The sequence below is a fragment of the Phascolarctos cinereus genome, unplaced genomic scaffold (assembly GCF_003287225.1).
Source record: "Phascolarctos cinereus isolate Bilbo 61053 unplaced genomic scaffold, phaCin_HiC Scaffold_4;HRSCAF=312, whole genome shotgun sequence".
NCBI classification, from domain to species: Eukaryota; Metazoa; Chordata; class Mammalia; order Diprotodontia; family Phascolarctidae; genus Phascolarctos; species Phascolarctos cinereus.
The window spans coordinates 637,895,997-637,916,270 of NW_027555847.1; positions in this window are offsets into that span (position 1 = coordinate 637,895,997).

Sequence of the window (20,274 nt, forward strand, 5' to 3'; positions counted from 1 at the left end):
ACAAATAGTGAAGAGCAAACAAACTTATTTATCCAAGAAGATGACAAACAGAAATCAGAGAAGTTATACCAAACAATACACAGAATGAATGAACTCTTCCACTGGGATCAAGATATCTCAGCTTACAAGAGAAAGAGAGAGAGACACGGAGAAAGAGAGACACAGAGATACAGAGAGACAGAGAATATAAGAGTGAAAGCAAGAGAGAGAGAGAGAGAGAGAGAGAGAGAGAGAGAGAGAGACAGAGACAGAGACAGAGACAGAGAGAGTCAGTCCCTGATCTCTTTCAAGGAGAAATTCACTGAAGTCCTCAAGTTTCTAAGGAGGCAAGCTGGAAATCAAGCACATGTTGAGTCACTGGTTCCTCTGTATCAGTGTTGTCAAATTCAAATAGTAAAGTATCCTTTAAGCTGCATATTGCTTTGAAAAACCACAAATTAATAATATCTATGTTGTATTATATTTTTATTTATTTTTTTAAACATTTCCCCCAATTACATTTTGGTCTGGTTTGGTGTAGTTTTGCCAGGCTGGCCATGTGGGGTCTAGGGGCCAAGAGTTTGACATCCCTGCCCTACATGCTTGCTGCTTCCCAAAGTCTCTCTCTGTATTTGTCTCTATCTGTCTCTCTATTTCACTGCCTACCCCTGCACCCACTACAAATTTCTCCTCCAAAAGACTCTGGTATACCATGTGTGTGCTATCTTGAAGCAGAAAGTCAGAAGAATGTCTACTTTCTCTCAAGCTCTCATGCCAACTCTGTCCATCATTCAGGCAGATAGCATCAAGTTAGCCTCTTCTCCACCAAGGAGGAAAGCCTTTGTAAATGACACAGGCTTGAACCCATAGTGACATCATCATTGTCATCATCATTGCAATCATATTTCAATATGCTTGGATCTGTGATTTCATGGCTGGGGGTTTGGCCACTTCTTGAAGCCTATCATCATTATACCCCCTTTACAGGATCTGTCACCCACACTAACCCTCATGGGGATTCAGGCCAGACTTCCAGGGAAGGGAGGGCTTGTGACATTAATGTACCTAAGACTGGATTCTCCATTACTGCTACTTTCCCCCTCACAATGAATTATCTCAAAGTACAAGAATTCCCACTTATATCTCTGTCCATCCATACCTTTGTAGACATGTCCTAAATAACCATATCAACAACAAAAACAAAATTATCTCCTTGTGTCCAAACTTTTCTAGTGATGAACCTCTCTGTTCTTAGTTACGCAGGTTCTCAGAAAACTTGAGAAGAGCCTATTTTGGGGCATGTAGTCAACACATGCTGCCATGAGGTATAATTAGACATTGTCTGTATCATGTATTTGGCACTTGGCCGACATAATATTATATTGTTGGTTACAGAATCACAGAATTTCAGAGTTGGAAAGGAACTTGGAGATTAACCTGTATCTGAGTGCATGAATATATGAATCGAAAAGCATTTATTAAGTGCTTATTATATTCCAGTCACCGTATGAAGTACCAGGGATACAAAGGAAAAAAAATGTTTCTTGCCTTCAAAAAAATGTATTACAATGGGGCAACAACATGAAAATAACTATGTATGTACTAGGTAAATACAATATACATGGAAGGTAATTTCAGAGGGAAGGTATTAACAGAGGGAGAGATAAATGGAGATTGAGTGGGGTGGGTATGAGAAAGCCTCCTGAAGTATTTGGCATTTGAGCTCCACCTTGAAGGAAGCCAGAGAGACAGAAGGAAGGAGGAAGAGTATCTGAGGAATGGAGGACAGCCAGTAAAAGACACAGAGTAAGGAGATGGAGTGAGGGACAGCAAAAGGCCAGTATAACTCTAATAGTGTACATAGGTGGGAGTAAAGGATAAGAAGACTGGGAAGGTAAGAAGGGCCTAGACTGAAGGCCTTCAAAAGCCAAACAGAGCATTTCATGTGTCGTCCTGGAGATAAGAGAAACCACAGAAATTCATTGAGTGTGCATGTACGTGTATGTGTGTGTGTGTGTGTGTGTGTGTGTGTGTGTGTGTGTGTTTTGGGGGGTGAGTCAGACCTATGCCTTAGAAAAGGCAGCTAGGTAGCATAGTGGATAGAGCACCAGACCTGGTATCATAAGACCAGAGTTCAAATATGGCCTCAGACACTTACTAGCCATGTGATCCTGGGCAAGTCACTTAAGCCTATTTGTCTCAATTTCCTCATCTGTAAAATGAGCTAGAGAAGGAAATGACAAACCACTCCAGTATCTTTGCCAAGAAAAGCCCAAATGGGATCATGAAGAGTCAGAAACAACTGAAATGACTGAACACTTTGGCAGCTGAATGTAAGATGATCTCTGGTGGTGAGAGACTTGAAGCAGGGACACCAAACTGAAGGCTATTATTGTAATAATCAAGCATGAGATAATAAGGACTTGCATCAGGGTGAAAGCTGCATGAAGGAATAGAAGGCGATATGTACAGGAGATGTTATGAAGACAGAAACAAGAAGACAATAGCAGATTGCTTATGTGGAGTGAGAGTGTAGAGTCAATGAACTTGGGTGAATGGAGAAATTCGATGCTTTTTGCAGTAACAGGAAAGCTGTAAAGAAAGGAACGTTTAGGGGGAAAGATAATAATGAGTTATTCGGGCACATTGAGTTTGAGATGCCTGTGGAACATCCATTTTGAGATGCTGATATTAGACTGGGGCTTAGGACAGCCATTTGGGCCAGAAATATAGTTATTGGAGTTAATGTATATAGTGATGATAATTGAACCTGTACGGGCAGATTAGATAACCAAGTGAGATGGTACAGAGTAGAGGGCCAAGAACAGAATGTTGGGGAACACCTGCCATTAGTGGAGGGATATATGAAGCATTAAAGGATGTCTAACACCTCTGATGTGAGGGTTTGCCAACCCCTTTTCAGGGCTGCTCATCTACCTTTGGTGTCTCCCTCTCACTCAACTCTTACCTGTGGCTCCAAGAAGCTGTAGCATGCACAGTGGCCACACCTTGGTAAACTGTCTTGGCTGCTGGACTAAACCAGGTTGAAGGTAACCAAAGGGCCTCAAACCTGTAGGTGAGTTAGAGTCATTTCTACCTTAAGCATGTGAAGACTTCCCCCAGTGGAATAGGCAGAAGAAAACAATTTGTTCCAATGGCCCTGAGGGCAGCTGAAGCAGGCACTATGGAGGGCTGAGAGTTTGACCAGGCATCAAAGATGCCAAGGTCATCCACTGTATCCTAGGCCATCACCAATCGTTCTGACTTTTGTCTTTTCTTTAAAACACTTTTTTGGTTTGTTTTTTAGGCAATTGGGGTTAAGTGACTTGCCCAAGGTCACACAGCTAGTAAGTATCAAGTGTTTGGTCTGAGGCTGGATTTGAACTCAGGTCCTTTTGACCTCAGGGCCTATCCACTATCCACTTAGCTGCCCGGTGACTTGTGTCTTGCCACTGGACTTTGATGACTGGAAGAGAAAGTGAGGCTGCTGACTTTGTGCAACACTGCCTCACTTAAATCCAATTCACACATGATTCAAGACATCACCGTGTGATGTCATTGGTCCTCTTCAAAAAGAAGAACAAACAGCAACAGTTAATAGGTGTGACTTGGATGAAGATCCTTCAAAGGAGAGCAAGAAGGAGTAAGTAGACAGGTAAAAGGGGATCTAAGAGGGAAAAGCATCACGAAAACCTTGAACAGACTTTCTGAACTTTGTATCACTTTCACAACCTAGTAAAATGCACACAAAGTGCTTAATAGATTGTTTCATTGCATTGCATTGCATTGAAAAGAATTATTTTTTTCTTGCAACTATCCTGTTAGTTTAATAAACCAGCTGTTATTATCTCTATTTTATGGATGAGAAAATAGGCTCAAGAAAATTCAAGTAACTTGCTCAAAATCACCTAGCTAGTTGCCCAGACTCTCTCCTGGCACATTTGCTTTGTCTCCTACACACAGAGGTACCTCTGATCACAAAATATACAGTTAACTCACCCTGCTGTCCTAATGTTATCCATTCATGATCTGTAAAGTTCCCTAGAACTCCTAGCCCAGATGGTCTTTGCCAGGTACTTCAATGAGCCTACAATAAAGATTTGGGTGAAGGATTCTAAGTCTGAGCATAAAAGGCAACTCTCATTGTATTTTGTGGCTTTCTTCCCTTCCCCGTTTCTTCTCCTACACCAAACTGCCAAGTGTTTCACTGTGACTTTTTTGTGTCTTATAGTTAATAAGAGTCAAAACCAGGACTCAAACCCATCTCTTTTTATTTCATATCTAATGCTCTTTCTGACACAATCTGCTGCCTCAATGGATGGAATGGAGAGCATCCTAGGGATGTCAAATTCGTAATCTCACCCCATCCTCACACAAACATTCACCTGAAGGTAATGTGACTGTAGGTTTGGAGAGTGTCTGTCTATCATTTCCCATGGCAAGTAAATCATCCTGCAATGAAGCAAAACAAAATAACACAAATAGAAGAAAACCAGATAAAACTGCATAAATGTAGATATAATCAAGGTTGGGACAATTACAGCTTCCCCCCAGGGCATCAAATTTAGGGAGCACTGACAGAACTTAACAGTTCTTCAAGAGCATATTAGCATGCACACACACACACACACACACACACACACACACACACACAAAATGTGAAACTTAACATCTAGTTATCAAGAATAATTAAAACTAGAAGGTAGCAGATTTCCTTGTTTTCCACCCTATGACCTCCCCGGTGTCCTGAAATCTTTTTTACTTGACAGAACAGTGTCTCCTTCCCTCACTCCAACAGAGAACATTTTTAATGTTGCTTTCCACAGGTGTAAAAATTCCTCATGATGGCTCTGTACACAGGTCCTGGTATAATGGTATAATGGTATAATGATAAGCCCTGAATTAAATCCTCTGCCTTTTTCCGTTCCCCAGTGTAAAGTCTGCACTGCCATTCTAAGCACCCTGGCTGCATACTTAATAGGCTACCCTACAAGGTAACAGCTAGTTGCTCCATAAATCTGAGTGGCCTTGGGACAGGAAGGCTCTGTTTGGAAGCAAAATTGAAGCTTAGTTATGTCAGCTCACTCTATCAGTAGCAAGTACATTAACATTATCTAGGGTTTGTCAGTAACCGATTAATTTACCTAGTGGCTGTCCCAATAGAGATGGAGGAATTGTTCAAAGCAATGAGGCACATCTATTCCTATTCCTGGGGACAGTATTACTTCCAAATAATCAATATTAATGTAGTGGAGAGAATGTGGTAAGGGATAAAAACAGAATTTGTTTTTAAAAAGATTGGACACCTAACAGATTTTTCAGTTGTAGTTGAATACTGGAATGACTCCATAACAGGTTGAATGGGACCTGAATGATCAAGATGAAGGAGACAGTCCAAGGTAATGTCTGTGTCTTTAAAAGTGCATGTGGGAGGACTCCAGTCAGGTATCAACCTGTGAGACTCTGTCCAAACCAGTAAAGAATGCAAAAAGTATAGAAGTAGCCTCAAGAATAAGAAGTATATTGTAATCATCAATGACTCTAGGCTGAGGGGGATGGACTGCAAAGGTGAAACAAGGTAGATGTGGCTGACCTAATCAGGTGTATACTCTCTTGCTGGGGTGTTCATCCAGAAGGGCCTACTGAGACTTTTCAAACCTATGGACTACTCATATAACAATGATGGGTGCTTGCTAGAAAAAAATCTGGAAAGGATCAATGTAGAAATAAATTATCTGAGAAAACTTCAGAGGTAATCAAGCTTGACTTGTATCTTAACAGGGCATGCACTCAAATATTCCGACTTGTGGTCTTCTAGCCCCAAGCCAAGTGAACTAGCATTTTAAAGCACCTACTATATGCGAGACATTATTTTGAGCACTGGGTATGTACAGAAACAGGCCCTGCATTCAAAGAGCTCATAGTTTAGTGGGGGAGACAATAAACAAAATACAGAAAGGATAAATTGGAGCTAATCTCAGAAGGAAGATTTTAAGGTTAAGGATGTGATTTTAGGTAGGACCTGAAGGAAGTTGAGGAAGCCAAGAGACAGAGATAAGGAAGGAGAATTCCATTCATGAAAGATGTGAAACTTCCCAGAGTCAGAAAGTGGAGTGTCTTGGGGGATGCAGGGCCAATATGTGGAATAAAAGCAGCGAATTGCTTGAGCTCTCCCCCAAACCCCTCCAAATATCTGTAAAAAATGGCTCTAAATAAATTCTAAAGCAGCAGAACCCACAAAAAGACAGAGTGAAACAAATTTCCAGCTCAAGAAAACCTGGATGGTTGATTGGAAACATTATCCCCCCAGGCAAGGAGAGGAGCACAGTTCAGAGTGGGTGCACAGGCAAAACAGGCCTCAGAGAACCTGGAGCAAGCCTCAGGGGAATGAATCACAGGCAGCTATGGTGGTTTCTAGACCTCTCAACCCACAGATGCCAAAGACAACTTAGAAGTTCAGGGGGAAAAGTCTGTGACTGTGGTGAGAAAGAGAGAAACTAGGTCCCAGCCCCAGTCCTGGCAATAGCCCTGGGGGCAGCAGCTGTTTCCAGAGTTTCCAGCCCACAAACTGGGGCGGAACTTGGGTGGTTGATTAGAGGGGGATTGCAGGGATCTCTTTGCTGGTGCTGAGGCAGGAATCTCTTGCTTTGCCCATGCTTGGATCTGGGTCACAGTTCTGGGTGGCAGTTGTGGGGCAAGGAGGAGTGCTGGTGTGGTGGAGCTTGTGGTGATGGTGAAAAGGAAATCCTTCTCACAGTTCCAAGGCAGAAAAGAGTGCTTGTGCTCACTTATAGATCAGAGCACAGGCCAGGAAAAAGTAAACACCTCGCCCCTTATCATACCAGTTCAAAAGAACTGAAAACTTACAAGTCCCTAGAAGGATCTCTGAAAATAGCTACACAAAACCCCTGAAGCTTGGGACACAATATTCTCCACACTGGAAGCAGACCCCTACCTTAACAAAGAGTTTAAAACTCAAGTAATTGGCTGGGATGATGAGTAAACAAAGGCACAGAAAAAGTCAGACCATAGAATCAAGATCAAAACATACAACCAGAAGAAGACAACAAAGTCAAAGCTCTTACATCCAAAGCCTCCAAGAAAAATATGAATTAGTCCCAGGACAAGGAAGAGCTCAAAAGGATTTTGAGAAGCAAGTAAGAAATAGAGGAAAAACTGGGAAGAGAAATGAGAGTGATGAAAGAAACTCATGAAAAACAAGTCAACAGCTTGCTAAAGGAGACCCAAAAAATACTGAAGAAAATAACACCTTAAAAAATAGCCTAACCTAAATGGCAAAAGAGGTCCAAAAAGCCAAGGAGGAGAAGAATGTCCTAAAAAGCAAAATTGGCCAAATGGGAAAGGAAGTCCAAAAGCTTACTGAAGAAAATACTTCCTTAAAAATTAGAATAGAATAATTGGAAGCTAGTGACTTTATGAGAAATCAAGACATTGTAAAACAAATCCAAAAGAATGAAAAATTAGAAAACAATGTGAAATATCTCATTGGAAAAACAACTGACCTGGAAAATAGATCCAGGAGAGAAATTTAAAAATTATTGGACTATCTGAAAGCCATGATCAAAAAAAGACCTAGACATCATCTTTCAAGAAATTATCAAGGAAAACTGCCCTGATATTTAGAACCAGGGCAAAATAGAAATTGAAAGAATCCACAGATCTCCTCCTGAAAGAGATCCCAAAGGAAAACTCCTAGGAATATTGTAGCCAAATTCCAGAGTTCCCAGGTCAAGGAGAAAATATTGCAAGCAGCCAGAAAGAAACAATTCAAGTATTGTGGAAACACAATCAGGATAGCACAAGATTTAGCAGCTTCTACATTAGGGGACACAGGGCATGGAATATAATATTCCAGAGGGCAAAGGAGATAGGATTACAACCAAGAATCACCTACCCAGCAAAACTGAGTATAATCCTTCAGGGGAAAAAATGGATATTCAATGAAATAGAGGAGTTTCAAGAATTCTTAATGAAAAGACCAGAGCTGAATAGAAAATTTAACTTTTAGATAGACTTTTAGACTCAAGTGGAACATGAAGAGGTAAACAGGAAAGAGAAATCATAAGAGACTTAGTAAGATTGAACTGTTTACACTCCTGCATGGAAAGATGATATTTATAACTCATGAGACCTTTGTCAGTATTAGGGTAGTTAGGGAAAAAATTAATGTATATGTATGATAGATAGATAGATAGATAGATAGATAGATAGATAGATAGATAGATAGATAGAAGGCACAGGGTGAGTTGAAGATGAAGGGGTGATATCTGGAGAATAAAATTAAGGGGTGAGAGAGGGCTTATACAGGGAGAAGGAGAAAGGGAGAGGTAGAATGGGGTAAATTATCTCACATAAAACAGACAAGAAAAGGCTCTTACAGTGGAGGGGAAATGGGGGAAGGTGAGAGGGAATGAGTGAATCTTATTCTCATAGGATTTGGCTTAAGGAAGGAATAAGATACACACTCAATTGGGTATGGAAATGTATCATCCTACAGGAAAATGGGAGGCGGGGGGGAAGGTGACAAGAGAGTAGGGAGATGATAGAGGGCAGGACCGATTGGGGGAGGGAGTAATCAAAAGCAAACACTTCTGAGGAGGTACAGGGTCAAAAGAGAGAATAGAATAAATGGGGAGTGGGATAGGATGAAGGGAAATGTACTTAGTTATTCACAACATGACTACTACGGAAGTGTTTTGCATAACCACACATTTATACCCTGTATGGAGTTGTTTGCCTTTTCAATGAAGGTAGGTGGGGAGGGAGGAAGGAAGATAATTTGGAACCTAAAGTTTTAAAAACACATATTAAAAAAATTGTTTTCACATGTACTGGGAAATAAGAAATACAGGAGATAGGGTATAGAAATACATCCTGCCCTACAGGAAAATAGAAGGGGAAGGGAATAATAGAAAAGGGGGGGAGAGATAGAAGGGAGGGCAGATTAGGGGAAGGGGTATTCAGAATGCATGCCACCTTGGAGTGGTGGGAGGGATGAGATGGGGAGAAAATTTGGAGCTCAAAATCTTGTGGAAGTGAATGTTGAAAACTAAAAATAGAAAAATTTTTTAAAAAGAGAAGAAAAGAAAAGTAGAGTGTCTTGTATAAGGAAAAGCAAGGAGGCCAGTGTCACTGGATCTTAGATTTCATGGAGGGGCGTAAGGTATAAGAAGACTGAAAAGCTAGGAAGAAGCCAGATTATGAAGGGCTTTAATTGTGAAACAAACGATTTTACATTTTTTTTCCAGAAGTACTAGACACTGGAGTTTATTGAATAGGGGATCAGAACAACACTTTAGGTAAATTAATTTGATAGATGAATGGAAAATGGATTGGAGTGGGGAGAGACTTGAGTCAGGGAGACCAAGCAGAAGCCTCTTGTAATAATATAGGCATTAAGTGATGAGGGCCTGCCCTGAAGAGGTGACAATATCAGAGGAGAGAAGGGAATACATATGAGAACTATTACAAAGGTAGAAACAACTTGAAAACTTCCGAGAATAGGGAACTTACTACCTGTAGGAAGGGCCATTCCAAATTTGAGATAGCTCTGATTATTATGAATTGCTTCTTCACATTGTTTCAGCTTTGTAAGCCTGGGCAAGTCACTCAACCCCAACTGCCTAAGCTAAAAAATATATAAAATATAATCTATTTTTCAGCAACTTCTACCCTTCTGACCTCTAGATCCAAGTATAACAACTCAATTAATTTGTTTTTTAAATGATTTCCCCTTGAAGACAATAATTCTTTCCACCAAAAAATCTTATATTCTCTAGGCTAAACATCAAATAACCAACAAACATTTATTAAGCACCTACTGTGTTCCAGGCACTATGTTAGGTATTGTATAGATAGAACCCTTATGGGAAGGAAGGGTGTGAGACCAAATGAAGAAAGGAGGAAGCAAGCTTCCTCTCCTCTAGATGCAGACACTATCACAAGAGAGGCAGGGAGGCTATTCTCCATATATCAAGGATCCCTGCTCTGTGGCATGAGCAAAAATGAGACAGTTCTCTCATGGAGCTTGTATTCTACTACAATATATTAAGTAGATGCAATATATTTGCAAAATAAATACAAGATAATTGGGAGAAATAGCACTAGAAGCTGTGTGGGGGTGGCAATCAGGAAGAGACTCATAGCAAATGACAACTGAGATGATTTCTTAAAGAAACATCCCCAATTTGTACAATCAATCCTTATGTGATGTATTCTCTGGTCTCCTACCATTCTCATTGTCCCTCTTAACTGATACCCAGCATATTCATTTCTTTTCCATAACCTGGATTTTTATGGACCAAGTGCCAAACGTATAGTAACCAAAACACAGTATTTGAGACATGCTCTGACCAAGGTACAGGATAACAGGATTATCAGCTGCCTCATTTTGAACTCTCTGCCTCTATTAAGATCTTGGCCAGAAAAGACTTGGGACCACAAATAGTATTTTCATCAGTACTTCCAATGGAAGATTGATACTTTGGAGGAGAAAAGTCCCTTGCCATTTCAATAACATGCTGTCTCCATGATAGCCTTCCTCTGCCTTTGGGATCCTGGGCTCTGAGAGATGAGCTTTTCCTTTTCGTACTGCTTCCTGGATATTTCCAAAGCATGGGATTTTGGATTTTATGTGTATGTATGTGTGTATATGTGTGTATGTGTGTGTGTATATATGTAAGTATATATATATGTATATATATATATATATGTATATATATATATACATATATTTATTTATTTATTTCCAAAGCATTTCCAAAGCATTCCAAAGCATATTTCCAAAGGGCATTCCCCCTTGTCCCCAATTTCCAGCTCGAGCTTCTATTTATGGGTTGCCTTCCCTATTAGAATGTAAGCTTCTTGAAGTTAGGGGGTCTTACTTATCTCCAGTGCTTGGCACAGTGCCTGACACAGAGCACTTACTACATGCTTTTTCATTCATTCATTCAGAAAGAGCCAGCAGGAGAGATGAACAGCTGCCTTTGTATATGATGTGAAAGAATGACATTTGGTTTTCTGTATCAGGACTTAGTATATCAGAATGATGGGTTCTTGGCTCAGGGCAGAGTGTGACTCAGGAGGACTGAAAGGAGCCTATTCTCATGGAGGCCTGATGATCATGGCAAGAGGCCTTTAGATTAAAAAAAAATCTTAAAAAGCAAAAGGATGAAGAAAAGAGCCCAGATACAGCTATAAAATATGGACAATAGAGTGATTATCATGTGCAAAAATCTTTAGTAACCTTCTGTTGCCTACTAAGGCCCTGGCTTTCAAGGCATTTACCAATTTTGTATCACTTAATGTTTTCAGCTTCATCTCTCCAAGCATTCTACACTCCAGCCAAACTCTCCCCCAAATCCCTGGTCCTTTCCCATTGCTCAGCTTTTGCTTACAGAGTTCTTTGCTCCTTGAATTCCCTTCCAAAATTTCTTTTAGAGTCCAACTCAAATGAACCTATTCCATAAAGCCTTCTATGATCGATGAAGTTATAACAATTTCTTTAAGACCCAACATGGCATTTTTTGCATGCCTCTAGTATACTTACTAAATAACATTGTATATCATGGTTGTCTGTATATATGTTTTATACACCGACTGGATTGTAAGCTCCATGAGGTTCACATCTTACCTACACTTTGTCTGTCTCCTAGTTCCCAACATAAGGCTCTGTAATTTAATTATTCAAATTATTTCAGATCCTACCCAATCAGAAATGGGCCTGCCAAATCTGAAGAGAAGATCTTCTGAAGTTAGAGTTGAGTTAGGCCAAAAATCCAGGCTTAGTTCCTCAGGAGTAAACTCTGGGCACCAGAACTGATCAGTAATACATCATAAATCTTTGTAACTTTCCGTTCTGATTGTCATTATAATTCCTTAATGGATTTAAATTCAAGAAACATTTTTCAGTGTTTCCTATGTGTGAAGCACTATTCTAGGTTCATGGGATGTAAAGATGAGCATAGAATGAGATTTAGAGTAAGAAGAACCATTAGGGGTCACTTAATCCAACCTTTTTATTTTATAAATGAGTTAACTGGAGCCCGGAGAGGTTAAGGGATTTTTTTCAGTCTTGTGATTGGTAAGTATTCAATGTAGGCTTCATACCCAAGTGTTACTTAATTTAAGTCTGGCAAACTAGCCTCTAGGTACAGTGATCCAGGTGTATTGGGTTAGGCATAAATCAGACAAGTGGCAAGAGAAAGAAGATTCAATAAAGAGAAGCTTGTCAGTGGCATTTTATGACCACTAGGGGTCAAACTAAAGGTGTTGACCAAGGGAGGTCAGTCTTAGAGCTATGAGAGAAGTAAGTAGATTAGTCATCTATAGTAAGGGGGACAAAGGTGCTGAAAGATGGGCTAGATGATCTCTATATTCCCTTGCATCTCTAATCTATACTTTTGAGGCCAAAGAGCTACTTGTTATAAATAATAAAAGGATTTAGGGCTAGAAAGGATGATTTAGGTCAACATCCACTCCACAGACAAGAAAATTGAATCTCATAGAGGAGAAGTGATTTACCTAGTGCTACACAGGTTGTAAATAATAGAATTAAAATCATAATATTTGACAGTGAAATTTGAACCATTTCACTCTGATCACAGGAACTTTCTTTTCAGGGTCCTTTGTAGTTGTAAACTGCAGAAGAAATCACCAGGCTGAACCTCTATGGGGTTGCTTCCTGAGATGGTAGCTGCAAGGGTTGGGCTGGAAAGCAGGGCTAGTGGTCTGCCTGTCCCAGGGCTCCTGGGCTTACCTGTCTCTCTGTGGCAATTGGTTAGAGCTAGTGTGGGTAATGGCAAGGAAGGTGGTCCCTTTGCTGAAGTAATTATTCCCTTCAATATTGTCTGTGGGGGTCTGGGATGGAAGCAGGATTGGTGGTCTTAGGGACAGTGCTTTTCCCAAGTCTTTTTGGTCCAGGGCCCAGGGTTGGTAACTCTTGGTAAGAGTAACCAGTAACCTCTGTTGGGGTATAAACAAGGTGGTGGTGGTTGCCTGACACATTCTGCTTCCAGTTTCTTTCTCAGGATGCCAGTCTATGTCATCTAGATGCCAGCTGATTGGCAATTATCACCATTGTCATTGTCATCATCATCATCACAGGAGTAGAAATAATAGTAAGAGGAGGAGAAAAATGAGGACATTTATACATGGTATCCCAAACATCTTATTGAAATTTTAATCTATTATAACTTAAAACTTCACTAAAACTTTTTGGATACTCTATAACATTTTTCATATGTTATATCATTTGATCTGCTCAACAATCCTGTGAAGTTATTACTTCATGGTTTATTAATCCTATTGTAAAGAAGAGAAACTTAGTCCAAGAGGTTGACTTGTCCATGGTCACATTGCTAGTAAATGTTAAAGGCAAGATTCAAATCCAGGTCCCACATGAAGCCAAAGTCTTTGCATTATCCCGGCTAAGACACCAAAAAAAAGATACTACAAAGTTCACAATTTTTGCATCTGACCAGACCCTGAGGCCTGGATTCTCTTCCTGGATATCATCTTGGACAAATCAAGCACTCATCTCTCCATATCTCCATTTCCTTGTAAGTAGAAAGAGATTAATAGTGGTTAATACTAACCTTGCCCACCTTGAAGTTTATTTGCATAAGATCCTCCTCATTGATGGAGATTGATTACTTAATACTCCATGCTTCTGTGAGTGACAGAGAGCTTGAGAGTAGAGAAATTCTAGTTTTCTTGGTTTCAGTTTCTACAGAGAAGATATGCAGTTCTAGATTTTCTTCGAGTCCCTGAAGGGAGAGAAAGACATTTGGGAGAAGTCAACATGTAAAGGAAGAGGCATCTGGATCATGTCCTTTTCCCCAACTTGTTATACTAGAGACTTTGGAGAATTTCCCCTTGGATGAGATCTTGGTTGAGTTGATATATCTCACTCCCAGTGAGAAAGATCATTTATTCCATATTGTCTGGGATGGTCTCATCTGTATAACTTCTCTGATTTCTGTTTGCTATAAGCTTGAATAAATGGACTTACTTGGTGTTCGCTCTGTGTGTGGACATCATGGAATTGGTATTTGGTGGGAGGGGAGTCAAGTCTTGAATATCACAGGTTGAGGTACTCTCTCCTATTAAGAGATAGTGATCAGGAGCTCAGCTTGAACCTAACTACCATTTCCTCTAGACTACCAATATTTAGGAGGGGGGATAGATATAATTCTAGTCGGGTACCCTTTTACTGAAGAGAGGGAAATGGTCAATCTCATGTTTCCCCTCCTGTCAAAAATCAGAGGATCCCTTGGAGAAAGGTGGGTGGAGAAGATTCAATTCATGTCCCCCTGTGAGCCATGTCTAGAAAAACTCATGAGGCTATATGTGACCTACATAGGCAACATATAAGACAAGCATACACACAAGAATCTCTCCTGTGTTCCCTTGAACATATAGTCTTAGTAAGAATTAAGTAAATTTAGAGGCAGTCTGTTGTAACTAAAAGAATGCTGTATTATGAGTCACAAAACTTGCATTCAGGTTCTGAAACTGATACACAAGCTGTGAGATCCTGAATAAATTACTTCATTTCTCTCAGGATCAAGTTACAGATCTGTAAAATGGAGTTTTAAGTAGGAGTATGTCATGCCTCAAAAGCCTATTGTGAGCCAACTAGTTGGTTAATTCTACGTAAACAATGGAAGTACATATTATTTTTTATCCTATTGATATTGTTATTATCTTTGGTCCAGACATAGTTTCATCAATATAGGGAACTCTCTATATGGAAATTCCTCCAACAATGCAGATCAGTAACTTGTCTATTATTTATTGTTTCCTGGCACACTGAAAAATCAAGTGATTGCTCATAATCCCACAGCTAGTAGTTATTATCAATGCGATTATTAGTTTAATTATTTTTTCAATCAATAATTATATATATATACATGTATATATATGTGTGTGTGTGTGTGTGTGTGTTTGTGTGTATAAAATCTATTTAACAATACTGACATTAATACCTTCCGAAAACTTTGATTTTTGTCAATGTGGTTATTTCTTCCATTAACCCAGATTGAAAAAACCCTGCAATATTTGAAGAGACTCTCTGAGATATTCCTGAGGCTGAAGCTGAAGCAAATCATCACCTGGTAACAAAATTGGTAATGAGATTCTTTGAATTTAACTGGGCTGGCCTCCAAGGACAGATGTACATTCCATCATTTCTCCATCTTCAAACTTTTCGTAACTTAGCATAGTCTTTAAGAACCTGAGGGTCACCTTCACATCACAATGAGTATTCTTAAGAGGACTTTTATACAATAATAACAACAATAATAGCATTACCATTACCACTACTGCTACCGCTACCACTACCACTACTACCACCACTACTACTACTACTACTGCTACTACAATAGTGAATATTTCTGGTATTCCAATTATTTTTTTCCTTGCTAATTTTCTGTCACTTTCTTATCTACATCAGGGGTTCTTAATCTGAGATTCCATAAACTTGAAAAAAATTGATAGTGATTTTAAAATATGTACTTATAATTGGTTTCTTTTGTAATCCTTTATATTTTTGCCTTTGAAAATCTTATTCTGAGAAAGGCTCTGAAGGCTTCAGCAGACTGCCAAAGGGATCCATGACATACACAAAAAGGTTAAGAACTCCTGTTGCATGGCCACCACATTCTTAGCTTTTCAGTCTATGGATCCTTCTATATCACCATTGCTGTCAGTCTCCCTTGCCTTGTCTCAAATTTAATGGAGTAATTTGATGGGTGAGAAAATGCTCACTGATAGTTCTGGCAGACACCCAAAGATATTGTAGGATTATAGACATCAAGGTCAAGCTGAGGTTTCAGATGCTGTGTTTGGATACAGAGTCAGTAGCATTGACCTTCCTGGCTCCCATGCAACTGAGTGTAAAAGCTGTTCTCTAGACTGGGGTTTTGGAGAAGAAAAGTCTCAATAAGTGGGTGAATGAAGGTGTGGTTAATGCAGAGGGCATAAGACAGCAAGGGAGAATACATGAACTAGCTCCCTTGATTAAAACTACAAGCCTGGTGATGAGAACTTTAATCTTAGAAAGATAGAGAACATGAGATAATATAGAAAGAGAAACAGGTTTAAAAGGCAGAGGACCTGCATGTGAATTCTAGCTTCTCTTTTCTGAACTCGATTTCCTCATCTCTGAAAAGAAGAGATTAAGCTAGATCACTGCTAAAATCTCTTCCAGCTCTGCATCTATTTTTCTATGAGTGAGGTTTCTTACAATGTATTTGTTGTAGATAGTCCTGTAATTCTTTCCTTTCAATGAACCCTCCCAATGCTCTGTTATGGTCAGCAGCATTATTATATATTTCTATTTTTTTTCTTTCTATATTATCCTCCTCTACTCCAACCTAAAGTAACCTGAGTTATCTGTAAAGTGAGGCAGTAGGGGTACCATCCCATAATTGTTGGAGAAGCTGACCTGTATTTCTCATGTCAATGAACTGCAGGAGATAAGTGGCTCTTGGATGAGAGGCACTTTGTCATTTGCTTGTCACATCTCCTTTTTTGTTGTTAACACTTTCCCTTCAAATGCTCGACATGCCTTCTGGTCCTATCAGAGCAGGAAGACAGATGGGTTTGGTTTGCTTTTAATTTTAGGGGGGAAATGCCAATGGTGCAAAGTGACACCAAGATTAAAATGGTGCCTCTGACCTGAAAACTCCCACAGGGACCTTGACTCAGACAGTGAGGCTGAGTTAAATAAGACTAAGGAAAGGGAAGGAAATGGATAGGAGGAAAAGGGAGGGAAGAATAAAAGGGGAGGAAGGAAGAGGAAGGGAAATGAAGGGAAAGGACAGGAAAAAGAAGGGAGAGGATGGAAAGGGAAGAGAGGAGAGAAGAGGGAAAGAAGGGAAGAGAGAGGAAAGGAAGGGACGATAGGGAAAGAGAAGTGAAATGAAGGGAAAAGAGAAGAGGGAAGGAAGAGAAGAGAGAGGGAGAGGAGGGAAGAGAAGGGAGGAAAGAAAGCATAAGAGCAACAGCCCTGTGAGCTAGGCAGTGAAAATATTATCCCTCTTTTACAGGTTAAGAAACTGAGGTTCACAGAGGGCCAGGGTCACAAAGCTAGCTGATGGTGGAGGTAAAAATACAGCTGAATTTGTGTCTTCTGGTAACTCATCATTTAGTACTCTTCATTATACTATTGGAGTTCAATTTGATTCTTTTATTACAGAGGGGGTAGGGGCTGTGTTGTTTTCTCTGAAATCCCCCAAAGGGCCAAGGGTAGAATTACACAAATAAGATCATTAATTAATTTAGTAGCATTCATTCAGTACATTTTTAGCAAAGCCTTATGCTAAGTGCTGAGTAGTTCCTGGAAATCATAGACTTATATCTGATAGGTGCCTGCACTGTCAACCTGAAAATCTCCTTGACTTTGGGTTTAAACTATTCATGACATTACTTTGAGCCCTCATTCTCTCTCTGCAGTCCCTTTCCTTCAGGAGACTTGCAGTAAGTGATATGATACCATAGTGAAAATAAGAAGAGTTTTAAAAATAAAAGAAAAAGGCATCTTTGTGATCTAAAAAAAATGCCTAACAGAAAACACCTGCCACAAGTTTTGCATTAAAACCACCACCACCACCACCACCACCAACAACCAACCACCTCACCTACTCCCAATCTCTCCACTCCTCCACCCCCAAAAGATAGAAGATTGTGGGATCATTAAGAGAAATCTTGCTTTGGGCCTGGCACTGGTCAATAAAGCAAATTCAGCAAAAGAAAGATTAAAGTATTTTATTAGCACCCCAAGGCAGCAAGCAGTTGGATGCCATCAGCATGGATTTCAAACATTGTCCACTGCTTTTAGACACGAGTAAACAACTTTCATATCAGCACAAAATTAGGCTGATTGGTGTGGTGTCATGAAGAGATGGAATTTGTACCACTTCAGCTCCTCCTCCCATGTGCAAGGGTATTTCTGGACCTCCATCTCCTGCAGGCTGGCAGCACACATACCCAAAGTCTAGGCAATCTTTAAACATAAGGTCACTCAAATTGACTCCACACAAGTGCAGCCTGGTCTTAGCCCCAAAGTGATCTAAGAAAGTCAGTAAGGTTCAGAGAACAGCTTGCCCATATCTACAAGAACAAACATCTCCGTGTTCTGGATGGCACCATTGTTCATCATATGCATGTTTCCACCTATGAAGGGTAAATCCATGTTTGCTATGTTTACCTCTATAAGTAAATCTTTAGCTTCACTTGAACACATACAGTGATGGGGAAGTCACTGCCAAGGTGCTTCATTCCACTTTTGGACAGATCTGATTATTAGGAAAGACTTCTTTGTGGCCAGCAGATGTCTGCCTCCATGCTTTCAGAATGACTGACTGACTATTTCTTAAGTCCCCAGAGCTGATAGAAAACCACTTTAGACAAAGTCAAATACATGCTTGCCTTGTATTGACACCATAGCTGCTGCCCCTCACATTCCATGTCTGAATGACAATGGCTTGTTTGAAGCCAAATAGCCACATGTACCCAAGTACTATCGATGACCTTTCACCTTCATCTTTGTGTCCAATATCTTAAAAGCTTGCTGATGAGAAGGCTGGAAGGTAAGGAATGTTTTTAAAAATCTTATTTAATCTGGCCTCCTTTGTGTCAAGAATGAAAAGACTCTGAAAGAGATATTTTTGAGAAATAAAGGATGATTCTTGGAATGTCAGAATACCTGAAGAATGAGATTGTTTGGAGAAATTTAGAAGGACTTCATAACCTGGGCAACTTGTGGAATATCAACATAAAATATTTCCTAATTTCAACCTGCAGGGGCAAAGAAGCAGGTATGTCCTGAAATTCTTCTAGAATAAAATGCATACTCACACATATATTCATACAGAAACAGATGCAAATGCATATACACATAATAACACAAAAACACAAAACATGCACATATACATCAATGTACATAAACATACACAAGTACACACATAGACTCCAACCACTAGAAATGTCAGTTCTAGGATGAACATTTATTAGGGATATTGAGAAGCTGGAGCATGTACAGAGAAAGAAACATGCTGGATTTGGAGTCAAATCCCAACTCTGCAGCTTGATGTTTGTCCTTTGTGCTCAAAAAGGACCAAAAGGACACCAAAATGTTAGGGGCAATGTACAGTGTGTCAGGCTGCAGCCGATCAGACTAATACAAGCTCAGAAGCCTCTGCCACACGTCTGGCACAAATAGTCTATGTGGCCATTTGGAAGGGAGATGTCTCTAAATTTCCGCATCTCATGTTTCTTTTGAGTTACTGCAATTCTGCTTCACTCAGAGCACAGTGCCTTCTTTGATGGAGGTATGCCATGCTGGGCAGTCCTGTGCCAGTGTCTCCCATATCTCACAATTTATTCCAAAATTCTTCAAAGAGACCTTGAGAGAGTCCTTGTATCGCTTCTTCTGACCACGCGAGTGCTTGCCTTCTATGGGTTCTCCATAAAATAGTCTTCTAGGCAAATGAACTTTTGATAGCATGACCAACCCATCAGAGTTGCATTCTCTGGGATAAATTTTGAATGCTTGTCAGTTCAGCTTGAGAGAGGACCTCAGTGTCACCTGCCAAGTGATCTTCGGAATCTTCCTGAGATAATTCAAATGGAAGCAGTTCAATTTTCCAGCATGGTGCTGATAGATTGTCAAGGCATATAACAATGAGGTCAACACAACAGCTCTGTCGACCTTCAGTTTTTTAGGCAGTCTAATACCACTTCTTGTCAACATTTTCCTTCAGAGCTTTCCAAATACTGAGCCAAGGTAAGTGAACTTATCCACAGCATTCAAAATTTCCCCATTTGCTGTAACTGGTGGTTCAATGTACAGATGGTGTGGTGCTGGCTGGTAGAGAACATCTATTTTCTTGTTGTTGTTTGTCAGACCAAAAATTAGCACAAACAGCAGAGAATCCATTCATACTTTGTTGCATCTCAGCCTCAGAGGCTTCAATGAGTGCATAATCATTTGCAAACAAAAAGTCATGAATGACATCTCTCCTTCTACTTTAGTCTTGGCTTGTAGCCTTTTCAAGTTAAATAACTTACTCTCAGTACAGTAGATGACCTTGATGCCATTTTCATCCTCTTTGAAGGTGTCTGACAACATGGCTGGATATATCATGCTAAAAAAGCATGGGAGCAAGCACACAGATCTGCTTCACTCCACTGATGGCTGGGAAAGTATGAAAGCATTGTCTGTTATCCAGAACTTGAACAAGCATGACATCATCAAGATGGTATATAATA